The sequence below is a fragment of the Gossypium arboreum genome, chromosome 9 (assembly GCF_025698485.1).
Source record: "Gossypium arboreum isolate Shixiya-1 chromosome 9, ASM2569848v2, whole genome shotgun sequence".
Taxonomy (NCBI): domain Eukaryota; kingdom Viridiplantae; phylum Streptophyta; class Magnoliopsida; order Malvales; family Malvaceae; genus Gossypium; species Gossypium arboreum.
Window position 1 is genome coordinate 63,235,990 of NC_069078.1, and position 9,761 is coordinate 63,245,750.

At 36.8% G+C, this 9,761-nt stretch overlaps 1 non-coding gene across 1 annotated transcript; it reads left to right on the forward strand.

Annotated features, from left to right (window-relative positions):
• The first annotated feature begins 8,007 nt into the window (after positions 1-8,007).
• LOC128281056 (small nucleolar RNA R71) lies at positions 8,008-8,114 on the forward strand. The gene has a single exon (XR_008271272.1). It is a non-coding gene; the product is annotated as a small nucleolar RNA R71 (small nucleolar RNA).
• The last annotated feature ends 1,647 nt before the right edge of the window (positions 8,115-9,761 follow it).

Genomic DNA, 9,761 nt, shown 5'->3' on the forward strand with positions numbered 1-9,761 from the left:
ACAATTCAGGGAAACAACCTAAGAATTTTACTTCTAAAAAATTTCAGCTTATCATACTTGATTCTCTAATGTCTTAAAATTTAAACAATCAATGCACAGTTGCCTACGATTTAATTTAAAAACACATCAATAAAAATTATAAATCAATCAAAATTTTACTCTAATAATGATATAAGAAAATTATTTGAGAACAAGATAAAACTTCAGGATTTCTGATAATCACATAAATAACCTCCCCACACTTAAGATGTACATTGTCCTCAATGTACAAAGATAAATAATAAGAATATAAGTATAATGTCAGAAGATAGAGAAAAGCGAAACTGCCCTGAATATTTGGATGAGATCCTTTGAGTAGCGAGAGCGAGAATTGTAGATAAGACAAATAAAAGACATGATTCTGAGTTACTAATAAGAAAATAAACACCATTGTGGAAGAGAATTAAGGGATAATCAATAATAATCATAAAGATAAGCAGAGTTTAAAATATAAAACATAAGTATTCAAAAATAAATAAGAGACAAAATAAAATAAAAATAATAGTAAAATATAAGGACTCAAAGGTCCTCATCATCAGATGTCTCGTGGGTCGACGGTGCTGAAGGAGAGATGTGGAGGTGGTGGTAAATCTGTCGAAGAGTGGCATCGATGCTGTCGAACTGCTCAAAGCACTGCTGCTCAAAGCGAGTGAATCACTCGGATAAATCTGTCAAAGTGGCAGCAGGAGGTCGGTGACGCGGTGGTGGTGGTGGAGGTGGGTCCTCGTGAGGGGGAGAGACATCGTCAGTAATGTCTTCTGGCTCATCCCGGTCAGCAAGGTAGACGAGTCTATACTGAGGGGGGTCGACTCCACGGTGTCGCTTTATCATCCTCATGTGGATCATGCTGGAAATTCCCTGATGAGACATATGGCCGACTAATGTGAGTGTCCATGACATCTCTGGAGTGTTGAAGAGGCTGAAGTGTCGAGCGAGGCAAGTTACGTTAGGGCCAAGGCAGATGGGGCCCCTCCTATGGCGATCCGTCTGGTGGTGAAAGGCGAGGGCGATAAAATATGCCACGTCAAATACATGGCCAGTCGCCATGCTCCACAGAAAGTACGCATCAGTGGTGCTAACTACTCCGATACTTTCTCTCCTCCCAGTCAAAGTATGAGCCAATATGGCATAAATGTAGTGTAGTGCTGGAGGAAGAGAAGTTGTCTTCGAAAGACTTGCGCCATAGGGAACCGTGCTTGCCGTAAGGTCGGTCCAACAACAAGATGGCGAATAGTGTATGTGACGATGAAGCTGTAGAAAATTCTCTAAAGCCATGAACTCCTCCGTGTAGAGGCCCAAAGCAGCTCCAAACTCGGGTACACTCATATGCCTGACTAGTCCACCAAGTCTAAAAATGATAGTACCAACCCCGTCATGTGTATTCATCAGGGGCTATAGATGGAACGTAGTGCAAAATTCCAAGGTCAGCTCTGAATATGTGGGCTCGATGATTGCAAAGAACTGATCCCATGGCGCAGCATTGAGATGGAAGCGAACAAGGTGAGCAAGTTGGACCTGCTCCAAAGCGGCCCAGTAAATACATCGGCCCACTTCCAATGGTCGTACTCTTAGAAGTTGAAGTAGGTCATCCTATGGACTGGAGGAGAATCGAAGTAGCGGGTGACGGGCTTCAGTCGAGGCGCTCGAAGAGGTTGTGCCAGGACTCTTCCGCTTTTTCAAAGCTGGAACAACAATTTTTGTAATATCCCGAATTAGGGCCTAATCGGAATAGTGGTTTCGTGACCAAAAATACGAGATAGAAATAATTATTTTATGATTATTTTTAGGTCTATTATATGATTGCATGATTGTGTGAAAATTTTGTGAAGAAGTTCTATGCATAAAGTGCTTAATTTGAAGTTAGGGACTAAATTGAATAAGTTGCAAAACTTGCATTCTAGAAGTTTCTAGTATGAAATTGATTTGAAATATTAATTAGGAGGTATTAAATAGAAATTTTACCAATTTCAAAGTTTATGGACAAATATTGGACATGAATGGAATTTTTGAAAGTTTAGTAGTAAGGCATTTTGGTCATTTAGGGGTAAAATGAATTAAAATACAAAATTAAAAGCCAATTTTGCTCATCTTCTTCACCATGGACGTGTATACCAAGGGAGACTCCATGGATAGGGTTTCCAATCTTCCAAGCTCGATTGTAAGTTCGTTCTAGTCTCGTTTTTAATGATTTTTACGTTTTTGGAGTCCCGGTAACTTGATTTAGCTTATGCTAGCAATAATTCAACCTAGGGTTCATATTTGGAAAAATACCCATAGGTGAAATTTCTGTATTTTGTGTTTTATGATAGAATATGAGGTTTTAAATTATGTTAGACAACTTGTGCTACTCGGTTTTAAGTGAAAACGAGCAAAAGGGCTTAATCGGTAAAAATACCTAATAGTCATAAGTACATTTTAGAGTGAGAATTTGATGTTGCCATAGAAGGGAAAAATGATCAGCATGTCATAAAACATAAGAAAAGAGGATGAATTTTAATTTCTGAACCTTGGGGCAAAAGTGCAAATATGCAAAAGTTTAGGGGTCAAAATGAAAAATTTTAAAAATATGATTTTTGGACCCGTATGAATAGTGTGACTAATTATTAGGCTAAATGTGATATTATAGATGAAGGAAATAGAGATTCGGGCTTAAATCGGGAAAATACAAGGTTATGGACTAAAATGGTAAATTGTTGTTTCTGGATCGAGGTAAGTTCGTATGATAATAATAATGCAATGTTATGTTTGAATTATATTTCTTACTATTATTGCATATATTTTATGATTTAATATATTGGAAAAGTTGATGGAATGGTGTTTATGATGTGGAAATATGACATGAAAGAATGTTACATGAAATGCAAGAAAATAAAGATACATGACAAGTGATATATGAAATATGTGATATATGTTATGTAAATTCTTAAAAGCTGATTTGATATTTGAGTTGTGTCTTATTATACTATGAATGGACAATTGGTACTATGGATAGTGAGATCGACACTTGAGTAAATTGTACATAAATAATCTATCGATTCTTTTTATGTTATTATATTTTGATATCATATGAAATGTGGTCGCCTATCAAATGGTTATTTGATGTAAATTATGAATTTAAATTGATTACGGACAATTTAGTAAAATGTTGAAAAGTGAGGAATTTCCGATTGAACCTTAGGAATAAAAACGATCTGAATGATCTATTGTGAGGTCGCATGTGTAGTACTAAGTGCGAGGCTACTATGCGTGCAAAAGCTGTGATCACGTGTGTAGTACTAAGTGCGAGCTACTACGTGTATTAGATGGTGAGGTCACATGTGTAGTACTAAGTGCAGGCTACTACGTGTACCAGACTGTTGGTCGCATGTGTAGTACTAAGTGCAGGCTACTATGCGTACCAGATAGCTTCGGCTACAAGTGTGGAAATGGGAAAATGTGCAGGCAATTGTGTATCTGTTATTATTCCAATGAGTTCAACGAGAAATCGATTAAATGAAAATACATGTGAAAGTGATTATATGATGAACAAGTGCAAGTATATGTTTATTTGAATTTATGAGCAATATGCTCAATATTTGAGCGAACCTCGATAAAATGGAATGGATTAAGTGAAACGTGTAAAAGTGAACTTTAGTAGTAAAACAAGATTAGACAATGAAGAAGTGCATGACTTTGAAAATTCACCAAAATTGTGTAAGTTGAATTAAAATTAAAAAAAATTATGGAAATAAAGCTTAATGAGTCTATTTTCACATGAAAGAAACAGGAGAAGCAAAAGAATTCTATATTGTGTGATATTTGAATTCTTGTGAAATAGGGTCTGAATGAATTCGAGATCCCTGCTCGACTTTAGAATCTAATTTTAAGGAAACAAACGGCATGGTCATTGGAATTACATGACAGGAGAAATTCGGTTCAGTAGTGCACGAGGGTCAAAGTAGTCATACCTCAAACAGGGAGACTTTAACTAATAAACTGTACTAAATGGCGGACCAAAATTCTAGAAAAAAATTAGTAAGTAGACATATGAGTCTAGTTTCATCAAAAATTTACGGAATTGGATTTCGAGTTTTGTAACTCGATATATGATTTTTTAACACCAGGACGACTCCAGAAAACAGTCTGTCCTGAATATGTGTAGTTGTAAAATTATAGTGTTTTATCTTGAAAAGCATGGTAGAATTTGCTTATTATTTTCATATGAACCTACTAAGCATAAAGCTTACCCATCCTCTCCATTTCTTTAGTATTGGCGTGTCGGCTCGGGGTTGGAGATCGTCGAGGCAAAATCACCTTTGTCAAACTATCATTTTTAGGAAAATTAATTCAAATATTAGAAATATCAAGTGAGTGGCATGTATAGGAAGTTGGTTTGTGATATGTATTTTTATTATGATTTTGACCATACATATCAGTCTGCATTGAGTTATCGTATAAAATCATGAGATGTGGTCCTTATCCATTATGGTTTATAAGATTAATTAATCGTGCCATGTCCTATGTTTTGATGTGATGATATAGTTAGCTTTGTTTGTTATGCATGTGTTCGAAAAGTTTTGAATTAAATAAATTTTATGGCCCGATTTTTGTCTATGTGTATTGTTAAGTCTGGTAATGCCTCGTACTCTGTTCCAGCCTTGGATACGGGTAAGGGGTGTTACAATTTTCTTACCTCGTGTGTTTGTCATTATAAGCCTACAAATTAGAAGAAAGGATTAATAATAAAAAAATTTCAGCATTGACATAGAATCCAAAGAATCCATTACAGTAATCATTTCTAAAACCATATATCAGAATATTAAAAACGTACAAAATTCAAAAGTGAGAACTCAAATGACAAAGAATCTAAAAGGACGATGCAACGAACATTAGAATATGAGTAATACGTTAATATACTAAACGCATTAGCAAGAGACAGATATGACTAAAATAATGAACTAAACATGGAGTATTAAGAATGAAATAAAAGGGAATAATAGTAGCAATAGACTTAAAATAATAAGAAGAACTAACCTAAACTAGTATTCATCAACATAGAAATTAACAAAACCAACTCCAAATCAAAATAATAAACATAAATGAAAGAAAATAAACAAAAATAAATAAAGAACATAATAGAAATAAAGTGAAAAATAAAATTTAAGAATAAAAATAAATGAAAGAAAGAAAGGAAAAACAATGGTGGAATGGCCAACCGATGGGGTGTATGGTGGTCAACAGTGGTAAACGGGGAGGGCACAAGTGTGGGGGCCAGGCCGCGCGGTGCAAAGGAAGTGAGGGTGAAAGAAAATAAGAAAGGAAGGGGAAAGGGTGTGCGCAGGGGATAGGGGAAGGAGGGGTTGAAGGTGAGGATAGGGTTGGTTTGGGTCTTGAGGCGAGCAACGGTGGCTGTCAGTGGGAGTGCTGGTGACAGTTGGTGGCTAGGGTTGGGAGATTTTGGGTAGAAGAAGAAGAAAATAAAAATTAGGGTTTGGGGGCTTTTAAAGGGGCACAGCCATGTGAGACCCGTGTTAGGCCACACGGCTGTGTGGCTCGAGTTTAACCCGTGTTTGTCACGAGAGTTGAATGCCTAATTGTCACACAGCTTGGGGACACGCTCGTGTGGTGCACACGACTATGTCGCACGGTCATATTCCATGTCCTTCGTTTCTTCCACGTCCATGTGGTGCTTCAGACGCCCCTGTGTCCGAACACACGGCCGTGTGCCTTGCCCGTGTGGCTCCCTGACTTTTTAAAATTTGAAAATTTAGCTTCAGTTTTTACATGGCCTAGGACAAACCCGTGTGTCCAGCACACGGCCGTGTGGATCGAATTCATGGCCGTGTGGCTCGATATTTGGGGAATTTTTAGCCCTATTTCCACACAGCCAAGGACACACTCGTGTGTCCAGGCCGCGTGGGCCACTGTACCTACACAAAACAGTAAAAATAGCTAAAATAAACTAGTTAGTGGTGTTAGTGCTCGGGTTGCCTCCCGAAAAGCACTTATTTAGAGTCTAAGCTCGATTAACCTCAATTTTGCGTGATTATGGCAGATCATGGAGTCCAGACTCTTCTTTCGCTCTATTAATTCTATTATCCACATAAAGTTTAATTCGAGTAATATTTACCTTAGAGGTGCCGAATTGAGAATGATTTACCTCGACTGTACCATATGGGAAAATATTTAGTACCGTGAAGAGAGTCGCTCCGTTTGTATTAAGCTCTGAAGTAGCAATTCAGGGCTCCTGTTCATCTAACAATACTTTATCCCCAACCTTAAATTTCGTTGTTTCATCCTCACGCTTATCGATGTGTCGTTTTGATTCATCGTGTGCTTTTGGTTTCTTCTTGACATGTGTTCGCCATTTGTCTAGTTCGTCAATCTGAAGCTTTCATTCTTCGTGAGTCGCTCTGTTTTTGTTACGTGGATTAGAATGAGGCTCCATCACGTTCTTCCTAGGGGAGTCCTACAAAGAAGTTTGAGTTGCAACATTATTCAAGTGAATAGAACTTAAACAATTGTCTCGATTACTAGATATTTTTGCAAAATCACAAGCTTGAAGCTTAATCGTGTCACCACCTATACGAAGTATCAATTCACCTATGCCAACATCAATGATAGTTTTAGCAGTTGCTAAAAAGGGTCTTCTTAAAATTAAAGGCACGTTACTATCTTCTTGTCTAGAACAACAAAATCAATTAGGAATATAAATTTATCAATTTTGACAAGTACGTCTTCAATAATACCTCTAGGAAATCTAATTGTTTTATCTCCTAATTAAATGCTCATCCTAGTTTGTTTGGGTTTCCTAAGACTGAGTTGTTTAAACATTTTATAGGGCATGAAATTAGTACTTGCCCCTAAATAAGCCAAAGCATTGTTAACGTCTAAACTACCAATTAAGTAAGAAATCGTAAAACTGCGTTCAACTCCACATGTAACGCATCATCCAACTTCTTCTTATTTGCTAAAAGCTCTTTTAAAAATTTAACTGCATTTGGCATCTGCGAAAGAGCTTCAATAAACGGTAAGTTAATATGTAATTTCTTTAATAATTTAAGGAATTTACCAAATTGTTCGTCCGAGTGGTCTTTCCTTGTCGCACTAAGGTATGACACACGAGGTTTATATTCTCTACCTATCGATTTTTGCTTACTATGGTCCACCTCATCTTTACCTTTATTTACCATAAATTCTTACCTCGGTTTTGGTTCAGGTTCAACTAACCCTTCTCCATCTCAAACAGTAATCGCATTAAGCTGTTCCCTTGGGTTAGGTTCAGTATTACTCGGCAAGCTAGCTTGTGGTCGTTCGGAAATCATCTTTTCCAACTGGCCTATTTCATTCTCGAGCCCTTGAATTCATGCTTGCTGATTTTTAAGAGCTATTCCGGTGTTTTGGAAACGTGTTTCGGATACCGCGATGAATTTCGTTAGCATCTCCTCAAGGTTCGGCTTCTTTTCCTGATGGTAAGGTGGTTGTTGAAAACCTAGAGGATGTTGTGGTCTTTGATTTCCTGTACCACCCCAAGAGAAATTGGGATGGTTCCTCTAACCTACATTGTAAGTGTTGCTATACGGGTTATTTTGATGTCTAGAATTATTATTACCCATATAGTGAACTTGTTCCTCCTCGGTGCTAGGGTTGAAGGATGGATAATCTGTGTTTTGTACTCCTCCGCTTGAATCACACCTCATCACTGGATGTACCTGAGTAGAACCATACAAACCATCAATCTTTTTATTTAAAAGTTCTGCCTGGTTAGATAGCATGGTAACCGCGTCGAGGTTGAAAACACCAGCAGCTTTCGTCTGCTTCGTTCTTATTTCTTGCCACAGATAGTTATTCAGTGACATCTCTTCAATAAATTCGTAAGCCTCTTCAGGTGTTTTATTGTTTAACGTTCCACCGGTGGCTGCGTCGATAAGTTGCCTTGTTGAGGGGTTCACATCGTTGTAAAAAGTCTGAACCTGCAACCACAGAGGTAACCCATGGTGAGGGCTCCTTTTCAATAGGTCCTTGTATCTCTCCCATGCATCATAAAGAGTTTCTAAATCCATCTACACAAAAGAAGAGACATCATTCCTTAATTTAGCCATTTTAGCTGGCGGAAAATATTTAAGTAAAAATTTTTCAGTCATTTGTTCCCAAGTAGTGATTGACCCTCATGGTAACGAGTTTAACCACTGTTTAGCTTTGTTCCTCAATGAGAATGGGAACATCCGAAGGCGAATGGCATCATCAGAAACGCCATTGATTTTAAAAGTGTTGCAAAATTCCAGAAAATTTGCTAAATGAGTGTTTGGATCCTTGTCTTGCAAACCATCAAACTGAACAAACTGTTGTATCATTTGAATTGTGTTAGGTTTCAGTTCAAAATTATTTGCAGTAACAACAGGCCTAACTATACTCGATTCAGTTCCTGTTAAAGTAGGTTTAGCATAATCATACATAGTACGAGGAGCAGGATCCTGATTTACTGAGTTTGCAGCAACCACAAGAGGTAACGGATTATTTTAATTATTAGCCATCTCCATGGTTGTGGTTTGAATATCGTCCTCTTGCCCTTCCTCTACATATCGTAGGCTTCGCTTTACTTCTCTTCGGTTTCTGCGAACTGTGCTTTCGATCTCACTATCAAAAAGTAGAGGTCCTGACGGGTTTCTTCTAGTCATAAACTATAAAAACCTGCTAGAAGTAAATAAAAGAAAATTTAGTAATTTAAACAAAATTAAAAATTAAATTAAATTGCAATAAAAACAAAAAATGGCTAAAGTAATAAAAATTAAGCGTTCCTAATATCTTAGTCCCCGGCAACGGAGCCAAAAACTTGATGGTCGTAAAACTAACTAAAAATTCGACTAAGGCAAGCACATCTATCGAACAGTAGTATAGTTATGGTGAGACCAGAAATATCGTATCCACGAGGACTAAAAGTACTAGTAATTATTATCTTTTTTATTATTTAGCCTAAAAAATAAGAGAAGGTTTTATCTAAACTAATTATCTAATTAACTAAGATTAAGATAGAGATTAAGGTTGGAAAATACTTTTTAGAAAATCGATAGAGAAGACAATACCCAAGGAAGAATCCACCTAGACTTTACTTATTACTTTTGAATTAGACGATTTATTCACTTGACTTAATCCGTAGAAATCCCTAATTTATGTTAATATCCCATTCGAGACTAAAAACAACTGACCCTAGATTGATTAATTGAAATCTCGTTCTAATTAAAACCCCTATTGTCGCATTAACTCGATCTATGGAATCCCTTATTAGATTTGACTCTAATCCGACAGATTTATGTCGTCTTATATCTAGGATTGCATGCAACTCTACTTAATTATGAATGATCTACTCTTAAACAGGGACTTTTCCTCCACTGAGTAAGCACATCAAAGACCTAAATTAATATCCTGGAATATTAAAGCAAGGAGTAAAATTCATAATTAAGAATAAGAACAAGTATTTATCATATAAATCAAAGAGTAATAAGATTCGTCCTAGGTTTCATCTCCCTTAGGTATTTAGGGAATTTAGTTAATAATAATAATGATGGAAAACATCTCAAAGTATGAAAAACAACAAAACATAAAGAACCCAAAGAACTTCTAGGAAATTGGATGGAAATCTTTAGTCTTGATGTAGATCCTGTCTCTTAGATGATTCCGATGGTTGTTCTTGAGTACTTTTTTACCTTCTACTCTGTGTGTCCTTTTAATCCTCTTCTAGGGTG